The sequence below is a fragment of the Phoca vitulina genome, unplaced genomic scaffold (genome assembly GCF_004348235.1).
Source record: "Phoca vitulina isolate PV1807 unplaced genomic scaffold, GSC_HSeal_1.0 scaffold9, whole genome shotgun sequence".
Taxonomy (NCBI): domain Eukaryota; kingdom Metazoa; phylum Chordata; class Mammalia; order Carnivora; family Phocidae; genus Phoca; species Phoca vitulina.
In genome coordinates, this window is record NW_022589712.1 from 39,554,861 (window position 1) to 39,579,676 (window position 24,816).

At 35.5% G+C, this 24,816-nt stretch overlaps 1 protein-coding gene across 1 annotated transcript in view; it reads left to right on the forward strand.

Moving 5' to 3' along the window:
• The window catches only part of TRDN (triadin), a 365,907-nt gene extending 344,511 nt beyond the window's left edge, over positions 1–21,396 (forward strand). The window contains exons 37-39 of the transcript XR_004299993.1: positions 16,281–16,322; positions 18,505–18,543; positions 21,248–21,396. The gene's annotated coding sequence lies outside the window, so the exon portion shown is untranslated. The remainder of the gene's footprint in view (positions 1–16,280; positions 16,323–18,504; positions 18,544–21,247) is intronic.
• Positions 21,397–24,816: the final 3,420 nt, after the last annotated feature.

Here is a 24,816-nt window from a genome sequence, read left to right on the forward strand (position 1 = left end):
TCTTCTGGACGGGACCAAGTCCTCTACTTCTGATAGGTTGGTTTTTCTGCTTTGGTACTAGATGCACAGAGACCGTCCTTCATTTCCAGATTTTTTGGCTGGGAAGGAAGAAAAGGTTAATTTGTGGAAAAGGATCAGTATAAAACAGAACGGAGGTATAACCTCCTGAATTCTGGTTCACTCTGATTGAGATGCTTGAAACCATCTGGGTGGACTGGATTCTCAAATATCTGGGGTTTTATTGTAGGGATAAAGAAGATACTGATAAGAATCAGCAATACATGAACATCTCTCTATTACATCTTTGAAAGTAATATTGCAAAATCAAATTTTCCATAATTCACAGACGATTATGGTTTAATTGATGCTTGCTTTTTGGATGTATTTTTTTAAAGGCTGTGGCTTTCTGCTTCTAAATGTCCATTTGATTTTCATTCTGTATTTTTTATAGATACAATAAATATATAATGAATAATTTGCTTTCCATGGAATTCAGAGGAAGACATTAAGGGATGTTAGATTGTATTATATTTAAGATCTATTACCTTAAAAATTAAAAGCAAAATGAACACATTTTTGAATTTTAAATGGCACAACCATTTGATATTAATATTTTAAGTCTTTTGGAAACTTTTTTCTGAAAAAAAATAACTGTACATCCAAAAACATTACTCCCCAGGAAGTTGCCCAAAGGCAAAACATGAAATAAAACAGAGGAATGAAAACATACATTATTAAAAGGCAAATGGTGCCAAGGGAAGACTGGCAGCTAGAGGAATTCAAGGCTCTTGACATAGCGGAGACATTGACAGTGTATTTATAACAATGGGTGTGGGGTATCAAGGAAAAAATTTTTATAAAAACCTATAGTTCTTTTGTTTTTATTGTCTGGTAGTCAACATTTAAGTAAAGATTGGTTGGCTTTCCCCTTAAAATAAGTATTTTTTTAAAAGATTTTATTTAGTTGAGAGAGAGAGCATGGACAAGCAGGGGAAGGGGCAGAGGGAGAGTGCTGAATGTGCAGCTGATCCCAGGACTGAGCAGAAGTCAGATGCTTAACTATTGGAGCCACCCGGATGCCCCTAAAATAAGTATTTTAAAAGAAGTGATATAGTAAGAACATTCTTGAGATGACTCTATGTGGAAATTTAACTTTGGTATCTTCTTCTGTAACATTTTTCTCTAAATATGAATAGTGAGCATTTTGCCATTAGCAACTCACCAAAATTATCTGCATAGACAGGTTTGGGATCATCATAAAGTCTCTGGGATCTAATTTTGATATCAAAGATAATGAATTTAACTTTTTAAGGATATACTTAAAATTTAATCTTTTCTAGAAGTTAATTACTTTTTAAGGAAACTCAAGCCCAGCAGAGGACAAGCCAGGATTTCCATGTTTTAGACAACTTCCTTTATAGCTTACATTTGTGATTTGCTTTATAAAGCTTCCTAAATTTGAAAACACTCATTCATTTTTTGGTTCTACATTTTCTTTCTTTTTGCATAAATATGGTATATTAATAAATAATTTGCATCAATATTAAATATTTTAGATATCAGAATTAAGCTAATATTTTAGATATCAGAATTAAGCTATTTTGAAATTTGTCTGAAAATTTAAATAAGCACAAGGTGCTTAAAAATTAAACAAGCAGGGACACCTGGGTGGTGCATTCTATTAAGCCTATGACTCTGCTCAGGTCATGATCTGAGAGTCCTGAGATCAAGCCCCATATCTGGGCTCCATGCTCAGAGTGGTATCTGCTTAAGACTGTCTCTCCCTCTGCCCCTCTCCACCTGCATACTCTCTCTCTCTCTAAAAATAAATAAATAAATCTTTTAGAAAAATAAAAAATAAATAAAAATTAAACAAGGAGATAAACGTTTATAGCATTTATAATTTATACATTTGATATAACTTAGGTTAAAGACTTCTGAAAGAATATAAACTAAAGTGTATCATTTGTCATAATAAAAGTATAACCTATTTTGTATTGATTATATGTCCCTACACTGAAAATTTTCAAGAACTTCAAAAAGCCAGAATTTACTAATAAGTATGTACTTCCCATTTGAAAGAATATTTCACTTTTTAAGACAAACTCTTAACGAATCTATGAAGTATAAAATTATAATCTAGTGGCAAAAAGAACTAATTGTCATAAACTCTTAAACACAAGAAGAGCATGCTTTGCTTTATGTTGATATTATCCATAATTCCCTTTCATAAATAATTAATGATCTTTTCTAAAATGATTGAATTCAACTAATGGTTAATTCATTTCTAAATCAATTTATGTCATCTCAGACTAATTAAGGTGATTTTTTTTTCTAATTTTTTCACATGTTGGTCTCTCATATATATCAAATTATAGGATGTATTCCGATATTTTTCTCTTAATGTTATGTTCTCAGATTCATCAGTGTTTTAGTGTAGTTACAACTTATTCATTTTTACTGCTGTATAGTATATTACTTTGTGAATATACACATTTTAATCTATTTTACTATCAATAGATATATGCTTTGCTCCTAATTTAAGATTTTTCTTAAATTTAAGATTTTAGACATCTTAAATTTAAGATTTTAGACATCTTAATATGGATGCTTATTTTATTAGTCTCTACCTTTCTCCTTTGCTAATATAAGCATATAAGGCAACTTTAAATGCTACTTCAGCAGCATCCCACAAGCTTTTATATGTAGTATTTTCATTCTCATTCAGTTGCAAGTATATCTTAATTCCATTGTAATAAATTCTTTAGTATTTTACATGGAAGTTTTAGAACTTACTTTTAAATTTCCAAACCTGTGGGAATTATAAAGATCATCCTCTTTTTTTTTCCACTTTTAAAGAAAAATTTTTTTATTATGTTATGTTAATTACCATACATTACATCATCAGTTTTTGATGTAGCGTTCCATGATTCATTGTTTGCGTATAACACCCAGTGCTCCATTCAGTATGTGCCCTCTTTAATACCCATCACCAGGCTAACACATCCCCCAACCCCCCTCCCCTCTAGAACCCTCAGTTTGTTTCTCAGAGTCCATAGTCTCTCATGGTTTGTCTCCCCCTCCGATTCCCCCCCCTTCATTTTTCCCTTCCTGCTATCTTCTTCTTCTTCTCTTTTTTTTTTTTTAACATATAATGTATTATTTGTTTCAGAGGTACAGGTCTGTGATTCAACAGTCTTAAAAGAGATTATCCTCTTTTAACCAGCTTTTAATTTAATTGTGTAGTGGTCAAAGAAAATGGTCTACTCTTTAAAATGTGTTGAGCTTTATCTTATGAACAAATATATTATTAGTTTTAATAAATATTCCATATGTCATTGAGAATAATGTGCATTTTCTAATGGTTGGAAGTGTGATTCTATATTGATTGAGTCAAGCTTCATTGTTTTTCAATTACCCTGTATCTTCATTAATTTTTTGAATATCAGAAGTATCAATAATTGAATAAACTATATTGAAATCTCCCACTATGATGGAAAATTATCAGTTTATCCCTATAGTGTTATCAACTTTTATATCAGGAGCTGTTTTATAAGTTCTATGCAAGCTTCACTGTATCTTTCTAGTGAATTGAACGTTTATCTTTTTATGATAGCCCCTTTTTAAAAAGATTTTATTTATTTATTGGAGAGAGAGAGTGAGTGAGAGAGAGCAAGAGCAAGGGGAGGGGTAGAAGGAGAGGGAGAAGCAGGTTCCACGCTGAGCGTGGAGCCCAGTGTGGGGCTCAATCCTGGGACTCAGGGATCATGATCTGAGCGGAAGGCGCATGCTTAACAGACTGAGCCACCCAGATGCCCCATAATAACTTCTATATTCCATATAATGATCTTTTTGTAAGTAAAATGACCTTTTTTTTTAAGTGAAGTGTATCTGATATTACAATTATCCCAGCTTTCTTTTGGTTAGTATTTTATCAGATTTTTTTTTACAAACCTTTATTTTATGTCTTTTCATGATTTTGTTTTAGATGTCTTTAGTAAATAACATAAAGCTAAAATTCACTTTTTATTTTACCCAGTACAATGACCTTCACTTTTAATCTGATGAATTTCAACTAGTTCTTACCATCTTACTGGTTTTATATTTCTCATGCCCTCTCAATACTTCTTTATATTCTTTCTTGTCTTTTACAAATTGAGCATTTTTCCCTAAATGTGTTTTTATTTTCCATCTTCTAGTCTCTCCTTATTTGGAAAGACTACACTCTATTTCTCTTACTTTAGTGGTCACCCTTGACATTTTACTATGCACAAAGAATAAAAGGACTATAAATCACCCTCTTTCTCAACAAGAGAAGGATGCTAAAACATTTAAATTTCATCACATCCAGTGCTGATTTTCATGCCAGTTTTGTTCAATATTTTAATTCTAACCTTTCAAAGAATCTGAATGTCAAATTGTGTCAGTATTATTTCTTCCATCAATATGTCTGTCTTCCCCTCCAGGTTTCTCAGAGTCAATGCTACCATCTCTCTTGCATCTCTGACTTGGTTTCGACATCATGCTTCTCCAGCAGCGCCTGCTTTAGAAGTGTCTTGAGCAAAGACCTATTGGTGGAAAGCATTCTCAGTTTCTATTTATCTGACAATGTCTTTAAATCATCCTCATTCCCCAAAGCCTGTCACACAAAATCTCGGTCACTGGTTATGAACTTTGCGCACTTTCCATATATTATTTCACTGTATTGATTTCTCTTCTTCCCCAAAGCCAGGGGAATTCTGTTACCAGTCGAATTGTCATTCCTTCCCATGTGATCTATCTTTTTCTCTGTCTTCTTTAAATATTTTCTCTTTGCCTTTGAGCCACTGCAGATTCACTGTAGTTTATGGAGTGAGAGCTTCTTTTTACTGCAAAATTCCTCCAGGACACATGGAGTCCTTTTTTTTCTTTTACCAGTTTGGAGAATTCATAGCCATTATTTCTTCAAATATTATCTCTTCGTTTTATCCTTCTGCTGATTATTAATATGTTAGGTATGCACACCTTTTCTTCTTTCAAGATCTCTTTCAAATTTTTCATCTCCTCATTTCTCTATGCTCTATTTAGTGTAATTTGATCAGTTTTAACATACGTTCACTAATAAATAAATAATATGTTATTTAACTCATCTGGTGAGATTTTATATAATTTATATTTTTATTATAATAGTTACTTTTCAAGTCTTACTGGTTGTTGTCATAATCTATTCCTTGGGCTTATTTTTGAATTCCTATTTTATTTCTTAAAACATTTCATATCTATATTAAAGTTTGAGCATAACAATTTCAGCATCTGAAGTACTTTGTTATGTAAAGTTGTTTATTGTTTCTTCAGACTCTCCCTCATGATGTTTTTTTTTTTCTTTCTGTGATTGGAAATTTGATGATGAGCTCATACTCACTTTTATCTAAACGAAACTTTTTTTGTCTCTGTTGTCCCTGTCCTGCTCAACTTTTATTCCGCTCCTAGCAGTTTGTTACCATTTGGGGGGTCCTGGAAGTGAGCCCTGGCTCATAGGTTTCCCAAGGTCACAGGGTACCTGATGGTACCTACACTCAGACCTCATGGTGAACCCTTTATGCTCACCTGCTCTTGAACTGGGCAAAGCTCCTCCCAGTTTCAGCTGATGATCAAGTTATCATTACTCACTTTTCAGAAAGTACCTCCTGGCTGTTTGGGGGTTCCCTGTTTGGGGTGTCTCAGACTCCCTACTGTCTCCCTCTGCTTCCTCTTTTACAGACACCAATACCTGCTGGTTTTGACTATTTGTTTGTCTCAATCCACTGCATTTTAGGGCTCATTTCATTTGGTTATAAATATTGTCCATGGGCCTCACTATCTGTTTTTACAAGGGGATTTGGAAGGGATTTAAATACTGTGTTGCAATCTTCTCAGACTCCTAGGAGGCAGTTATATTTTCATCCCACCATCCCTGGCTTAGCAAAGGCTTACAGCCTCTGTCCCCCATTTTGCTCCTTGCACATTTAGAGTCTGAGTTCCAATTTTAATCCAAGCACTTGTCCATAGGGTGACCTACCATTTCATGTATCAGCAGGTTTTCTTTTTCCCCCTCTCAGGGCAGGAAGGAGGATTCTGGAGGGTTCCTTTACCTCCTCTGAGCCCAGCACTGCAACAAAAAGTATGATTTTTTAGTTAATATTGTCTATCATGTTATCAGTAGAATTAGAGTCCAATAGTTGCTTTTTTAATGTTTTCCACAAATCTTGTTTTAACCAGATCCTTACCTAAATTAAATTAATTTAGTGAAATTAAATTAAATTAAATTAAAAAGCAAAACCCTGAAGTTCTAGTTCCTGGCAATTGTATAGAATTTGTTATTAAAACGTTAGACAATTCTTAATCATAGAATCCTAAATTTCATCTTCCTTAAAACAAATCCATTCTCAGTTAATACATATATGCACAAACCTTTGAAAAAGGAAAATATACCTTCTCATAGCATTTAGTTTAAAGCTTACTTCAGGATATATATTTTTTCCTAAAAATGATCATTTTATACAATGACTGACTTTTATTTTGTTTTGTTTTGTTGGGGGCCCTTGTTGGGGTGGAATATTATTGGAGATCACTTGCTGGAATGGAATGCTGATGAATACTAACATCAATGTAGTTTTTGTTAAAAACAAATTAGCACCAAATTCATGATAGAAATACAGAAGTCATTATCGGGTAGTGGCTGATAACAGGGAAACTGGTTTAAAAGCTGTGTAAACTTGAGAATGCTACATAACATCTCTGTGCTTGATAGCCTTATTTTTAAAATGTGGATAATAGGGCGCCTGGGTGGCTCAGTTGGTTAAGCGACTGCCTTCGGCTCAGGTCATGATCCTGGAGTCCTGGGATCGAGTCCCGCATCGGGCTCCCTGCTCAGCAGGGAGTCTGCTTCTCCCTCTGACACTCCTCCCTCTCATGCTCTCTGTCTCTCATTCTCTCTCTCTCAAATAAATAAATAAAAAAAATAAAATAAATAAAAATAAAAAAAAATAAAAAATAAAATGTGGATAATAATAATATTACCTCATAGAAATTTGGGGGAGATTAAATAAGATAAAATGGTACGTGCATAAATAATAATTGGTGTCTAATAAGTGATTATTAATTGGCATCCATGAGGGTGATGTGATCATGATGGTGATGGTAATGATTATGGCATGCTGTGTTACTTTACCTAGTTAGGAACAGGTTTCACTTACTAAGCTTTTATGTCAAATTGGATAACACGGTAAGATAAAATCATAATGAGAAAAAACATCTTATTCATTTTGGAGTGGATTTAAAACAACCCCACTTTTTAGAGCAAGGGTGATCATGCTCATGGAAATTTTGCTTCAGGAGAAAAAAATTGGAGCAGTAACTTGGTTGAAGCTTCTAAATGGGTACCAGCTGCTGTGCTTACCTCTTCTGATCACTCTTTTTGCTAGACCTCAGAGAAAGTCTGTGTATAAGGCACACTTGGTGAAATGTTTGTCACTGTGGATTATCAGTCTTTGGGTTCCAGCAATGCGGCCTCATTCATTTATTGGTGATGTTAAGTTGTTCTGACTTTGCCCTCAAGACAGTTGTGTCTTATCCTCAGACTGACAAGACAGACACTCAGAGAGGACTGCATACATTTATTGAACACCCTTGGCTTCACTCGGTGCAAAACTCAAAATGTGACCGGTCTCTGCATTCTTTATTACCCCCTGAGGTCAATCTCAAGAATTCTGTGGATATTGCTCAGTGTAGCAGTTAATTTTCTTTAAAACTTGTGATCATTTAAAAAAAATAGTATAGAGGAGCCTTCCACACCTGAAAACGAAAATAAACTGGCTATCAACTGCTGCTTTAAACTACCATGGATTCTTCTGATTTCTTGAAAATATGTTAACTCTTAGGATATAATATGCCATCAAACCATTTACACATAATTCAGCAAATCCACTGAGAAAAAAACTTAAAGCTTTTGGTATTTCTATAGAGACAAAGTGATGCAGTGAATTAGATAAAATAAGAGGAGTGAAAATGAAAAAAAAAATCCATGCAAAGTTACTTTTGTGTCGATGCTTTAGGATCCCAGCTTTTCTTGAAAATCTGCACAAATCAGAATAGATTGCTAGTAGAAATAAACACGCAGTAACTGCTGGTACACATGTATGCATTATTTAGGTAGTTTTTATTTATTTATCATGCTTGCTAAGAGTACATAGAGCAGGCTGGGCACTACCTAGGAAATTTTATCTTTAAAAACAAGAAAAGTAAAATTCACAATCTATGCCATCAATGTGGATTCCTTGAAATTTTTCTTCTCTCCAAATTACAATCTCTTTTAACCTTTCCCATTATTTTACACACCCCTATGCTCCCATGTTCAGATGTGGAAGCATTGCTTCTCACCCAAGATTTATCACTCCGTGTTTCTTGACTCCATCATCCCTTCGTGCCTCTCCCGATGCTGGCTCCCTCCATCCTGCATCTTCAGTTCTCGCTCTAAGAAACCCTCCTCCCTTCACCTGCAGATATCTTCAGACTCTTCTCTCAGATGAAATTTTCCTTGCTCCTTCTGCTTCCTGAAGTTGTACTTTTGCTTTCATTTACAATCACACTTCTGAAATGTCTCCCACCAATTCTTCAGGCAACCTGAGTATTGCCCTCCAACATTTTCCTCAAATAACACACTTAAAGCTCAACCCAGACGTCCTAATTGTTGAGCTTATCTTTCTCATTTCTTCCCCGTTCTCTGGTGCACTCAACATTGTTGGTCTCTCGTCCTTTTTGAAATGTTTTCCTCTCTTGGTTTTCATAATATCAGACTGTTTTTTTCAGTCTGAGCATATTTCCTCAGGATGGGCTTCTGCTGCTTTTTCTTTTTCCAGAGGATTAGTTCTTCCATTCTCAGCTCTCTTTCCTCCTCCTCGCACTCTTTCTCAGAGGGGTCATCCCACCTTGCTATCCACCTCTTTGTGGATAAGACCCCAAATTGTTCTGAAGCCTAACCTGCCTTATCAGCTCTGGAACCACATTTTCAACTCCCAGCTTCACCTTGTTGTCTGCACGGGTTCACGACTGACCTTCCTATCTTATCTTTCTTCTTTCACCTATCCCTCAACCTCAGCAAATCCTAAAGGGAATTGCCATATGATTTCTATTCTTCAGTCACTTAGACCTAAAACTTCAAATTCTACTTTGACTAATCACTCTTCTTTGTCTCTGGCTCTAATTCAGTTGTCAGGTCATGTTAGCTTGGACTATTTCTCCTGTGAACCATTGCAGTGTCTTTCCAGCCCGTCCCTTTCTGATTTCTGTCATTCCTCCATTTCATGTCTACGAAACAGATTTTTTCCAAAACTTCAAATTGATTAGGCTATTTATACAATAAGTGTTCAATATTTCCTCATGGCAAATTTAGAATATGTTCTACATTTCTTAGCCTGAAGATCTAAAGCCTCTACGATCCAGTCTTAAACTACATTTTAAATCTTTTTTCTATAATCATTGTCTATACCTATGGGAGACACCAAAACAATTCAACTTTCCATGTTCCTGATTTTCCTCCATCCTTTGATCCTGTCATTCCTTTTTCACGGATTTTTCTTCCCATTTCTGGCCATGGGATCCTTCACAGTCCATCTCCAGTTCATCATGATTCTTCAAGGTCCATCTCCCACAGGATAGCTTCCAGAAGATTTCTTTGATCTCTGCCGTTCCGCCATTGAAAACATCTCACACTTATTTTGATGGTTGTCATATACTGCCTTGCAACCCATAATATCTTATTTCTGTTTAGATACTGGTCCATTTTCTCCACTTGACTGCAAATTACTTCTTTCGGTTTTTCCAGGGCACAGAGCAAAGTGCTCTGAGAGTAGAGATAGAAAGTTTAGTTGAAAGAGTGAAGATCTAGAACAAAAGCCCTATTGTACATATTAATGTCATCATTAAAAAAAAAAAAGGCTCGGGGCGCCTGGATGGCTCAGTCGTTAAGCATCTGCCTTTGGCTTGGGTCATGATCCCAGGGTCCTGGGATCGAGTCCCACATCGGGCCGCTGCTCTGCGGGAAGCCTGCTTCTCCCTCTCCCACTCCCCCTGCTTGTGTTTCCTTTCTCGCTGTCTCTCTCTCTGTCAAATAAATAAATAAAATCTTTAAAAAAAATTAAAACCACTGTACATATAATTTTCTAATTAATTAATATGTATATGTGTGATAGTGGTGTTAAATTTATTCCAGTTATTCAAATTTAGGAAGGATGGTTTTAATACAGAAAAAAGAAGAAAGGGAAAGAAGAGAAAGCAAGCAAACAAGCAAGAAATAGATATCCTAAATCTAAAAATTTTACATTCATTGTATATTTCAACTTAGTTTAAAATTTATCTTTTAATGCAAAATTAGCATTAGTTATTTGACAAATAGTTGCTATTATATGTAATAATTTTTCCATAAAATAAAAAGGTAGCTGGAAATACAATCAGGTATTTCTTCTGTAATAATTCTTGTTTTGAAGAATCCAGTTTTGCTTTGTCTCTATCCTGCTTATATCTTGCATTGTTTTACTTGTTTCTGTGTCAGAGAAATATGTTTTTTTTTTCCTCAAAATGTAACTTTTACTTTCTTGTTTTCTCAACTACTTTGACTTGTTATTGGTTTATATGGCTAATGAACTTATTTTTTTTTAATAATTGCCTTTCCTTTTGACAGGTTTATGTTTAATTATTTCCTTTGGTAATATGTTGGTTATTTCATAGAGATAGAATTCTTCATTTAGAGTAGCATTTCTCAATGTAATAATCTTTGGGTCTCTAAGATCTCCAATATCCTCTCAGGTCATCTGAAATATTTTACATTTTAATACTCAGCCATTACTTACCTCTGTCACTCTCATTTTTTTCACAAGTATACAGTGGAATTCTCCAAAAGCTAAATGACATGTGAGAACATCATCACTCTTATGACTAAGGAGTTGTTTGCTTGAGGATCCTTGTGTTTAAAAAAAAAAAAATGTCTATTTTAATTTCTATTACATTGATTATCAATAGACATAATCCACATAAGCAAATATTCTTTGGGGTCCTTAATTTTTTAAGATTGTAAAGGGTTTCTGTAACCAAAAATCTGAGAACTACTATTATGGAAAATAAGAAATGGAGCCAAGATAAGACTGTTCGTGAGAATGATAAATTTGTAATTTTTAGTATAAAATTTGCTAATTCATATATCAAGTCCATATATTTAAAAATACACGTAGGGGCACCTGGGTGGATCAGTCGGTTAGGTGTCTGCCTTCGGCTCAGGTCATGATCCCAGGGTCCTGGGATGGAGCCCCGCATCGGGATCCCTGCTCAGCGGGGAGCCTGCTTCTCCCTCTCCCTCTGCGGTTCCCCCTGCTTGTGCTCTCTCGCTCTCTCTGTCAAATAAATAAATAAAAGCTTTAAGAAAAATAAAAAATAAAAATACATGCAATTATACACCATACCTATCATTGAACTGAGACTAGACTCCACATTTTTTCATGTTCTGAGAATTCCCCTCCAGTCAAATTTTAGTGTTCATATCAATGCTATATAAATATATATATCCATATATATTTGTATGTTATATGAACACACACAGACACATACACACACACACACACACACACACACAATCTCCTTAATGCCAACATATTGGCTGTTTAAGTTTTATCTGTTTTCCGCCTCATAGAACCAAGGCTACCCTTGACTCCATACAGACAAAGACTTATCTCCTGAACTTTCCTAAAGTCCCATCCTGCTCTGACTCTCTTTTTGATCCATGCTGGAGATCAGACTTGGAGCTCAGCAAATACTTCCAGGCAAAGGGAAAAGAGAATTTCTGATTTTTTTCAGGGCATTACACTCAATCACAAAATAACACACACACATATATACATATTATATTCATAAATTTAAATGTTTATAAATGTATATACATATATTTAAGTATTGGAACAGACTCATGTCAAATGAGGCAGATTGTGGAATTGAGACAAAGAAGAAATTCCTTCAGTTAATGAAAAGATCCAAGCACTACTTGAAAATACAAAATTTAGACCTCTTTATCATGATAATTTTATTGTTTTCATAAACTAATAGTTGTCTAAGAACCCTGTGTCTGTAGCCTTAATTCAATAAGTATAAAAGAGTTATACAAAAGCCAGACTTTGACATCAAAATGTTTAGAAGATTGAAACGGTAGCCACACAGACAAGACCTCCCATGTGACTCTGTTATAGAAGAGATGTCTGAATTTGATAAGAGAATGGATTCATTAATACTTGTGATTCCTTTTGAATCTGTTTTTTTTTTTAATCTAAATTTCTATATAAGTAAAGGATGGAGTCTACAATTTGAAAGTCAGGATAATATTTTCATTCTTAATTGTTTGGAATATGATTGCCTAAATTACAGTGTTTATGCAAACAGAACAGATATATTTTCCTCCTTCATTGTCATTATCATTTTCAAATACAGCTAAGTAACTCTTCTATTCATACCCTCTGAAGGAGAATGGATTGTTGGAGGAGGGACACTCCATCTCTGCTCTGCACAAGTTGATAATTCATGCAGCCAGCAATATAATGCATAGGTTCTAGGATCAGAGAGAACTAGGTTTAAGAGGCCATCCTCAAGGGATGGAATGGCACAATGATTAATAACACAATCTCTAGAACCAGAACGCCTGAGTCTGAATCCCAGTTTTCCCCACTAACTAGCTCTGGGAACTTGAGTCTCCAGCCTTCAACTGTCCTACTTACAAAATGAGAATAGTAATGATACCCTCTTCACAGATTTGCTGAGGAAGTGAAATATGTTATTCTTCATAAAGTGCTTAGAACAGTGGCTGACACGTAACAGGGATACTATTTGCGAAATAAATATAAATCCTCATTCAAGTGGCTCTGATCTAGGTAGATTGCAGTCTATGGTCCAGTCCTGCCACTTAACTCACTCTGTGACCTTGGACAGCACTTAACCCCTTTCTGCCCCATCTGTACAGGAGATTTAAAGTAAGAGCAACTACCTCACAAAGGAGTTGTCAGAATTGAATGTGCTAACACATATGAAATAATAAGGCACAGCAGATGGTGTTAAGAAATATTAAATATCATTGCTATCATTAAAAGTGACCTCTCAACTCACTCAGTTTTGCCTATTAACTCAATTCATGTCACTTCTAAACTTTTCCAGACATCCTGCCTTCTGTCTTTCTTCCTATTAGACACTTGCAATTTCATGACCAGCTAACACCACAATTGAACTCCTAGAAAATTAAACTTTTCATGATCCCCAGCTAATGAGTGCCTCCTGGGATTTCCTTGTTGCTGGGAATGGCACCACTATCTTCCTCCAAACTCAAAAAAAATGCATTATGTGATCCCTTCTTGTATTAAGCTCTTGCATTCACATGTACTCAATCCCATTTAACTCTACCTACAAAGCCTCATCTACACTTAACTCCTTCAGTGACTTCCAGTCACAGAAATCATTGTTTCTATGCTGACCATTAAAATACATTCCCAATTTCTTTCTCTGAATCCATTCTCTCATATTCTAGTCTGGTTATTTTTACAACGTACATTAAAATATGATTTCTTTCTTGAACACATTTTAAATGAAAAGATACCATTTATTAAGGGATATGTGCAGAAAATAAAATTCATTGTGTTCTAAAATTATACAAGGTATACAAATCATTTTCTAAAAATCAATATTGTAATAGCTGTGATGTTTCAATGATAAGATATGGGTAATTCTTCCTTCCCCTCTCTTTCTCAAGTGATGCAGGTACACTCAGCTTATCACAGAACCCCAAGGCCTCTAACTCATCATCTGATTCTGCTTCCCAGTCATTGTCCTTAGACTTAAGAACCTTTGTCATCCCTGTTCGGCTTGGAGGCTGCACTGTCCAGCTCAGAGACCTTTAAGGCAACAAATATCAAATTATTCACTTTTAGCAGCTTGAATTATTTATTTTTCAGACTCAAGTGGGGTATCTGCACTGATCTGACCCTAAAAACTTATGAAAGTAAAACATCACATTCCTTATTCTTGTGCAAATTTAACAAAAAATCAAAACATCTCTCCTATTCAACTCCAAAATTGGATGCGGCTGTTATATATTGATATTTCTTGACTTTTTCCACATCTCATCTTAAGTATATTTCCTCAGGTAAACCGTCCAAGGGAAAATAATAAAAATAAAAAATAAATTAGACTTCCTTCATAAAATATTTTCTTGACTGTCCCTCCCAAAAAATCAAGTCACACCTTAAAATTCCGTTGGCACATGTTGATACTTCTTTTATGGTAACAACTATACCTTTTTAGAGTCAAGTATTTATTGTTTTATCCAAACCACACTCATCTAATCAATGCACAAGTTATAAAAGTAAATGAACTGTAAGTATGCTATTTCTTTTTTGTATTCCGAACAGTGACAATCACAGTACATTCATTATTCCTAGTTCGGTAAATTTCTGTTGCTGTTAAGTTGCGTACACAGAGACTGCATCTCTATGGCAACTGCCCTGGGCTTGCAGTTTGCCTTCTTGTGCCTCCGTGTTCCCTGTTAGCCTGAGCAATTGACATGTGACTCACTTCTTACTAGCTTTTATCGCTTGTAGCTGGTTTATGCTGGGTCAGAATACAGAATTTGGAAAAGAGAAGAAGCTAAGGTTTTTATTCTACCCATATTTATTTCTCCAGGGATAACAAATGGATCCAGAGAATAAGTAACTTAGTCTTAAGTGTGCTATAACATACAAAAATAAAATCTATATTTCTTGTGTATAAGAACCTGGCATTATTTTATTTTTATAAACATTGCCCATAGAAACTAGCAGATTCTCGCTATACAATGAAAATATAACAATTATTTGACTCTTCTAAAACCTCTGGCATCATTTTAAAAATATCGTTAGGTTATTTCAAAATATCATGTACCCATTTATACCTTTTCTTTATTCATAGCTGCTAACTGAGAAGTTTAAGACCATGGTTATTTAATCCAATATTTAATTGAGTTAAGCTTATATTGAAATATTTCTAAGCCAATCAGGCTGAAATTTTTATAATTCACTGCTGCGGACCAAGTGGATGCTCCAGTCCACAGTTAAGTGACACTGCCAAGGGCAGGAGCAAAGGATGCTCAGACTGAGGAAGTCATGAATGCCTGAGCTAAGTCCTTGAATGAAGTGAAGCCAGTTTGCAACCGACATACTTGAGACCCAGATGTAGAGAGTAAGGCGTGGCCAGAGCTGGAGTGGTTCTTGCCTGCATTTAAACTCTGCTCCAGCCTGACAAGAAAAACAAAACCAAAAAAAAAAGCCATTTTTGGGTTTCTGTCTTTGCCCTCTGAGTCCTGATGTGACTTTTTCCCCAAGGTTGTTAATTAAAAAAATAAAATTTTAAATAAATAGTTTAAAAATATTCACTGCAAGAAAATGCTAGTAATTTTCTTTTTCCCATTTTGTTCTTTTACATAATAACATCTCTTTCTAGAGGTCACATTTCATTCTTATTAGAGAAAATTTTCATACTGACCTATTTTACCCCTTTTCTATTTATTAGTGAGCAGCTGGTATGCAAAATCTGGATAAATGATAGAAAACCAGCCCTCTTTCAGATCATTACAAATGCTAAAAAGTTGATGTGAATATTTAAAGATCATTTAATTGTATTGTGTTAGAATTATCTCTAACTTAAAATTTCTTCCACATTATTCCATATGTACCTGTACACAAAACACCAAGTAATTCACATAATGTACCTTAAGAGTCATTGTTTATGTATTGAGCTTTGGTTCAACTTTTAATGTCTTTTAATTGCCTATATAATTGTCAAAAGACTAAAATCTAATCAGTCCACTAATAAAATATGTGGGTGGATATTTTTCTCAGGATCCAGCTTGTGGATATTTAGCTATTTACCTCAAATTTCCTAAATTCCAGAAGCACTCATGGTTTGGGGAAGGAGATTTAGGAATCAGAGAGCAGAGGCACATTTGGGAGTCACTGCTGGCCCTTCTTTCCGTAGTCAGCCTTTGCCAGTCTGCTGACCACAGCCTGGCATGGTATCCATTTCCTCCCCACCTTCCTCCGTCAGAGATGTTCCCTTGTGTGTCCTGAAGTTTTTGTTCATAGTAACACTAGATGCTGAGTTCATAGAGTAAGATATCCTGTGACTCAAAAATCTTTAAATATAAAATTTCCTCTTTGGGAAATCTGGAAAATAGACTGTAGATGTGTCCTTTGTTTACTCGCTAGGAGAAGATTTGGAAGATGTATCAGCTTCAAAGAAAGCTAAAGGTGAGCTCATGATCTTCACTATATTTATGAATTTTCTGTTAAGGCTACCTGTAATGTTTTGTCTGTTTTATTAAACTATTCTTGATCTAATCCTCAGCTTTTCCTAAGTAATGTTTAGATGGTAACCTTATTTTTAAACAAATAGCTTTTTTACATTATTTGGAAAACATATATATATATATATATATATGCATATCTGTACATAGGTGGACACTGGTTTATCTGAAAGTAATTATTAGATGTATTTCTTGTCCAATCTGCTTATAAGAACAATATTTCAAAATTATCAATTAACCAAGATTTGTGGGGATATTATTTGACAGGAAGAGGACCACATAAGTGTTCAAAGATGAAGTTGACGTATTTTTTTTAAAGATTTTATTTATTGAGAGAGAGTGCGCACATGCATGACCAGGGTGGGGAGGTGCAAAGGGGGGGGGGAAGCAGATTCCCCTCTGAGCAGGACCCTGAGATCATGACCTGAGCCAAAGGCAGACACTTAACTGACTGAGCCACCCAGGCACCCGACGTATTTTTATTAAGAAAATTTGAAATAATTTGCCTATACTAGCTGCAATGACATAGAGGAAAGAAGGGAGGGAAGGAGAAAGGAAGCAAAGACAAACCTCAGAAAAATGTACCACAACCAAATAATCTTGAGCAAGTCTTTTCAGGACTAAATTTCTTTATCTGTATTGTAAAGGTTTCAACTAATTTGATGTGTGTGTGTGTGTGTGTGTGTGTGTGTGTGTGTGTGTGTGTTTTCCTTGAAGGGTTTCCTGGCTCTCTAGTTTGGCTTGTTATGTAATAAATATTTTCTATTCTACTTTCCTGTACATAATAGAGTTCACCTAAGAGTTGTTCTTGCCATGAAAATATAAGTAGTATAGCAGTGCCCAGAATTAATTAACAGTGTAGAAAATAGTGCTTTGAGGAAAGACATAAGGGAATGGACACCTGAGTTTTATTAAATGATTTACACTTGTCCTAAGATATGTTTTTGAATACTGAATTTTTAGATTTTTTTACAACTTGAATTATTAAAAACAACAACTCTTAATATGTTTTCGACTTCTAGACCATTGCTGAGATTCTCAAACTATTTTATATATAAATCTTCTGACAATCTTCTTAGAATGGAATAAATCAGGGTTGGAGCCTAAGAACTACCTTTATATCAGCCTCCAAGTAATAGTGAAACTCTTGGTATGTGGATCACACTTTGAGAAGAAAGGTCCTTGAACACGTTTAGAACTTGATGAAATCTAAAACCTAACTTTCGGGCGCCTGGGTGGCTCAGTTGGTTAAGCGACTGCCTTCGGCTCAGGTCATGATCCTGGAGTCCCAGGATCGAGTCCCGCATCGGGCTCCCTGCTCAGCAGGGAGTCCGCTTCTCCCTCTGACCCTCCCCCCTCTCATGCTCTCTCTCTATCTCATTCTCTCTCTCAAATAAATAAATAAAATCTTTAAAAAAAAAAAATTTTAAAACCTAACTTTCAATGAAACACACACACTCACATCTTCCTAACATTTCAGGGTTTTACAAAAAACCACCCCCCCCAAAGCCCAAATATGGACACCAGTAAAGAACTTCTAACTTAGAGAAAGGGGTCCAAATAGATAGCTTCAATTTATCCAGCACTAGATAAATACATGGTGTGTATCACTACAGCAGAGAAGTCCTTGAGCCAGATGAGAAAAGGAAGGATACAGGACACCGGTCTATTGATATTCTTTCTTGGCAAGAGTGATCACTAAAAACTTAAGTTCCTCAAAAATTTAGAATGATTTTGACTGAACTATTCATCAGTTAGCCAGCTCACTCTTACCATATTATAACTCTGAACATCAATGACCTCTTCTAACAAAGAAATGTGTGTCAACTAGCTCTCCTCCACTAACATCCAACACATCAGGACCGGTTTTCTTATTTGAACAATTGCCGGTCAAACACCACATTTCTTCCACAGTCTCCTCTTCTGCCCCTGGTTCTTACCTATAAAACGTTATAGTGAGAGATTGAGCAGAGTCTAAATAAGAACCTAGTGTATATTATAAGGAGGGCATTAACTCCTGTTTCTTTCATATCATGGATCTGTTTAGACATTTTCAGGTCCCTACATATTTGTGTGATAGCTGGGAATGTACACATTATTTACTTTCATATTTTTGTATCCACTAGAAGAAGCTGAAGATGTGTCTTCCACAAAGAGGCAAAAAAGTAAGTTTATAATTACATTAAAACTATGGAATCATTCTCTATTAGAGGTAGTAGCTATAAATTGACACTTTAAGACTCTTAAGAAGACCAGTATTAGAAGAAAAATATGTTTAGCACAGACATGAAGAATAACATTAAAGTAGGTCATTTATATTTCGAAAAGAATTTCATCCCTCTTTGTGTCATGCAGGAGGCACATGTTTGGAAGAATTACAAAGTACAGACTGAAGTGACAGTTTTGCAAAACGTTTTACACATCTGTGATCCTGAGCACTCTTAACTGAACTTGTGCTTAAATGTGTGTTACTGTCTGCTTTGTAGTAAGACAGCTGAAGTGATATGCTAAACTTTTTTATATCAAAAAGAAAAAAAATGTAGAAATAGGACTCAGCAATTCAATTGCGTAGAAACTCACTTCTAAGATTGAAAGTCCTTTTTGGTTTTTCCAGATATATGGCAGGCTCTTAATATTCAATCTTTGGGATTATTGATTTTAGAATGCAATCAACATTCATGTGCAGTTACAAAATTCAATATCCAAGATTCTCATTATTCTGGTACTTCCGAATTAGACATTTTTCTTCAAATGTTAAAGTGATACATTTTGCATTCACATTTGCATTAAAGTCATTGCTGGACAGACTAAAGGAAGCAATGTTTGAAATAGGTATGACGGAAGTTTGTTTCACATAATGATTTTGTTTTTTTATTATTTTTAAAATTTTTTTACATTTTATTTATTTTTTTGAGAAAGAGAGAACACGAGGGGTGGGGGTAAGGGCAGAGGGAGAGGGAGAAACAGGCTCCCCGCTGAGCAGGGAGTCCTACACGGGCTGGATCCCAGGACCCTGAGATCATGACCTGAGCCAAAGGCAGACACTTACCCGACTGAGCCACCCAGACGCTCCCTCACATAATGATTTTAAAGTAAAGAATAGACATTTATCTGAGGAAATGACATCAATAATGTTCTCTGGATTCTACATGTTTCTTTAGTGTATTTCTGCAGGAAATTACTAACATGCCTCCTATTCTGCGTTAATACTTGATTCATTGAACAAGTATTAAGTGACTACTGTGTTCCAAGGTCTGCTTTAATGCTGGGGCCATTGCAACAGGCAAGAGAGAGATAGTCATTATAACTCCTCATACCAATATCTTGTGAGAAATATGGGGAAATAAGCAGTCTTAACAACACTTTTCAATATTATTGAAAAATCTATAAATAAATCAATTCAATATTTTTAGTAAAAAAGTTATCAAATATTTAAGTTCAATTGGGAGATTGACTGTAGAAAAACAATATTTCCTATTTTCACCCTACTATAAAGTAGTTCTATAGTCTGATATTCCTGAGTCTTTTATATAAGCTCTAAGATTTGCAACTATATGATATTTTCATTAACAGCCTATCAACATCAATTAAGTAGATGGGTCAGAACTGTGCCCATGGCTGCTGGGTTCAGCTGGAAGTCAGCCTCTCTCTGCTGGACTCTTCCGCTATTAGCACTGGTGCTGCCATTCCTCTTAATGCAGCCCAGCTTTGTTGCCATCCTGTCAGTAGCCCATCAAACCCCAAGCACTCAACCTCGGGGGTGGGGGCAGGTTGTGTTACTGCTTCTCTCTGAAGCTAGAACTAAATAATAATAGTAATAGTAATAATAAGATAATTCTGGATGAGATGAAGTAGAGAGGAAAGAACTAAATTCAAGATTTCTCCAAACTTCTTTCATCACTGAAAAAGAGTGATTCAAGTCAGCTGACACCCAAGGAGATGAAATCAAAATAATCCCTTGTTGCTTCCTTCAGCTGCTTTCTACCCAAGCCTTGCTTTATTCTACTTCATAAGGCTTTAGGCTCATATGGATTTGGCCAGCTTCACCATATTCCACGTAGCAGTCGCTTCAACAGTCATTCTCTTTCCTGGCCATCGGCAAAAACTGGTTCATTAACAGAAGCAAATAGATAAAATGGAAAACACTGAAGAGTCAGTAGGTGCCCATGATTGTTCGGAGAAGCTAACGTCACCATCTCTTAACAAAGCTGCTACCTGGGAGCACGGGGAACATTGGCAGCTCAAGCTCACACCCACTGCACTACACTGCCTTGCTCGTCTTTAACACCTTTTCTGTGTTGCTTTCTGCTCTGATGGCAGAGCTGCTACCTGGAAGCGTAATGAAATGTAACTCTGCGTCTCAGGAGAGAACTTGCCTCCAGGGTAAGGGCAAGTGGAAAACCTCAAGACTCTAGGAACCACAAGACTCTCTGTGGTTTTATTAAAACACTGAAAGAAAAAAAAGTCAGTTACTTTGCATATCGATAAGCTCATGCTTTAAAATCTGTTACTATCTAACAGTTTTTCTGAGTGCAGTGCACATCAATAGCTTCCTATAATGTAAGTACTTTGACTTTCTATGCCAGATCATTTTTATTATCATTTATGAAGGGCTTATTATGTGCCAGGAAAGATTCCAAGTGCTTCACATATATTTACTGATTTAATTTCCACAACATTTCTAGGAAGGTTTTGCTGTTGTTTTGATTTTACACGTGAGGAATCCAAGACGCAATGAGGTTTATTGACTTTCTAGTTATTGTCAAGGCTATGTAACTGTCCACCTACACGTACTATCTGTCTGTGTTTCACCTTTGTTCCTGCTTGTATTCTGCTTGTTTTAACAAGTTTTCATGCTCTGTTCCATAGGCCCCATCAGTTTCTTCCAATGTGTCTACTTGGATGGATACAATGGCTATGGATTTCAGTTTCCTGTCACTCCTGCACACCGTCCTGGAGAGAGCACTGACCAGTCAAGTTCTCCAGGACAGAAGCAACAAGGACAATAGACACACGCAGGGCCCTTACAAGTGCTTTAAGACTTTGCAAATAGGATCTTCTGCTTGTCTGCAGTGGCATAGGCAATTGAAATCATGAATCTGGGGAATTTCTCTGCAAATGTTTTACTCTTCTGCCTGGTCTAGAGAGAAAGTGTGGGCAAGGGGATTGAATGATAAGCAAACATGTTGAAAGATCTGGCACTCAAGACTCTGTTATTTGTGTTTGTTGCTAGGCGTGGATGCTTATATTTTTCTATTTCTACTCACTGTAGGATTGCTCACAGGTTAATTTAGTTTACTTAATAATGATCTTTTAAACATAACTGACACAATTACAAAATGGAATTCCGATTTCAGTTAGGTATATTTCTAAATGACAACACAGACTATGCTTTCAGTTTAAAGAGTACGGGAGCTTATGCAAAAGCTACTCTTTATCATGTAGATCTCTAAATGCAATCTGCCCACTAAGTTGATGTTTAATAGTTTAATTTTATTTATGTCTCTTTCTATTTCAGTAGTGGTAATGATCTAAGAATGGGTAATAGTTGCACCAAAGAGTGCTGTAAGTTCCTTGTGATGCTCTTTTAGATAGAATTCAAAATATCTCTGAACTTTGGACATGATAAGATGGAGTAGAAATGTCTGATAAATCTTATCTCTAAGATTTGTATTGAATTACAATTAGGACATTCACTCCAGTGGAAATATACCATCCAATTAGGCAGGTCTGGTGAATCATTTGTTTAAAATAAAAGCAAATGAGATGTAGTATTTTCAGATTTCTCCAGACTATGCTCTCATGAAAATGTCACCTGGGTGAAATTTTAGATCAATCACTAAATTCGGGTGACAGATGCAAAAGTATCTAATTTCACTTTAATAGGATCCTTCTGTGCAGTTAAATAGGTTTTCTTTCTAAAAAAAAAATACATATATATATAAATAAATATATAAGTGAATGTCCTCAAAATTAAAGAAATACATTTTAACAAATACATACATATATATATATATATAAATATATAAATGAATGTCATCAAAATTAAAGAAATGCATTTTAACCATAAGCGCTTCATGAGATGTTTTACTTGTTTTTTAGGTAAGTGGTTATCAGTGCCAATGAAATGAATGACAATCTTTAACTTACTTGATGATGCATCACTGGGAATGACTATTTCGGTTTTGTCATCTTTTTGTCTACCGGTGATATGAACACTTATGTCCTTTACCACATTTTTCTATCAATGTTAAAAGTGATGCCAATGTGACTTTTATCATGTTTACAGTTGCAACTCAACCTATGACAAATTAACTCAGGAAATAAGTTATCTTTTCTGGAATTGTAATTACCCTCTGGTGGGGTAGCCAGAGCCAATACTAGCCAAGTGATTTATTTTCAAGGACTGCAACTATCTAAATTCTTTAAGTCCAATTTAGAACACTGTTTTACTAAAATATCATCAGGCTAGGGCATCAGTAACACATTCAGGATCAATAATGGATTTTCAGTGACTTTGGTGAAAAGAGTTAGTCTCAGGCACATGCTAGCGTCTGCTAACTCACACCACAAAAGCCAACATTATAATGAACCAAGATTAATGACACTCTTTTGGGGGGACCTGGAGTATGGCACTTCAGGACTGACCAGATGGTATCATCTTGCAAAGCCCCTTCATGTAGCAATGGAAACTTGTGGGTAGGACAGTGGATAAAGTTTATTGCTCAACTGCTCCTACAGCTTGTCCAATTTAATGAAGAAGGGCAAATATGACAGTTATTTAGATCTCATAGAATGATTTATCCATTCTTTCATTCAATGGATATTTATTGAGTACTTATTTTTTCTAGGGCACCATGTTAGGCATTGGACTGTGTAAGAAAAATATCAGAAATAAATTCTATTCTCAGTGCTGTCCTGACACAATGTGTGTCCTTAGAAAATTTCCTAAATGTACTATGCTTGTTTCCCTATGTGTGAAATAGGGATCAAGACAAACAACCTGATACCTCACAGATGTATTGTGGACAATGACAATATATCTTAATACAAAAATGATGTCAAAATAAATTTCTGAAATAATACTTTTGGATGTGGCACTAATTTTTCCTCTGAGTGCTTTTCTACATTGTATCATTGTTTCTTTAGCTGTCATTATAAAAACTACTTCATAAAAAGTAAAAAATGACAATTTATTGAACTGGAATTTAAACAAACCAATTAAGATGTAAACAACATTAATAATGATTGTTAAGGTTTATCTGCTTAAAGTTAACAATGATGATAGCACTTGAAAAACATGAATTAACTCTCATCTGTTTGAATGATTCCATCAAATAAAGTATTTCTAGTCCTTGCAAGTTTGTGCTTTACATTTTAAAGAGAAAAGATAGGGGCACCTGGGTGGCTCAGTCGTTAAGCGTCTGCCTTCGGCTCAGGTCATGATCCCAGGGTCCTGGGATCGAGCCCCGCATCGGGCTCCCTGCTCCGCGGGAAGCCTGCTTCTCCCTCTCCCACTCCCCCTGCTTGTATTCCCTCTCTCGCTGTGTCTCTCTCTGTCAAATAAATAAATAAAATCTTTAAAAAATAAAAAAAATAAATAAATAAATAAAGAGAAAAGATAAATGGTTGGTTTAAAAGTTTTTGTCTTTAATCGGGCACTCACAATTCATGTCATATTGATCATAAATACGTAAGCATTTAAAAATTGTTTTAGTCCTCCATTTTGTCCAATTAGTATGAGCTACCCATCCCAACCATCTGCTCTTCCTCAAACTTCACTTTCTCTTAATAGATGACGGCCTATAGAAAAATAATAACTACCTAAAGTTTTTATTTATGTTCAGTTTTCATAAAGTCTGATAAATCTTCATTCAAAAGGGACAGGTCTTTTTCAGAATAATTTCCATGGAAAGCCCCTGTATATTGATTCATTCTGGTATATCCCTGTAAAAACTCCTCATAGAAATTTTTGGAAACTGAAACTGTATTTCCTTGAGTTATTTTACTGGAAGAAGGCAAGGAGAATAATGAATGTTATTGCTGACAGAAAACTCAGGGACCATCTAGCTCACCTGGCACATCGAGAAAATAAACCTAATCCCTAGAGAAATGCATAAATTTGCTCAAAGTCACTGACTGCTTCAAAGCCTCTTCTAGAACCTTGGTCTGCTAGCTCCTAAATGCCCTTAACTACATCCTCAGTGTGTTATTACAAAACTTAGTTTATCCAGCATCTCAAAATCCAGTTTTTGAATTATAATCAGAGTCAGATATGTAACCCTAAGTGGAAAGACTTGCTTTTTCCTATATAAGAGCTGAAAAGGACCGTAAGAGTGATTCACATTCACTTGCTTTAGAGATACAGAAAAGGGATCTCAGAGAGGCTAGGGGACATGCCAGAGTCACACTGCTAGTAGTAGAAGAACTAAGCCCCA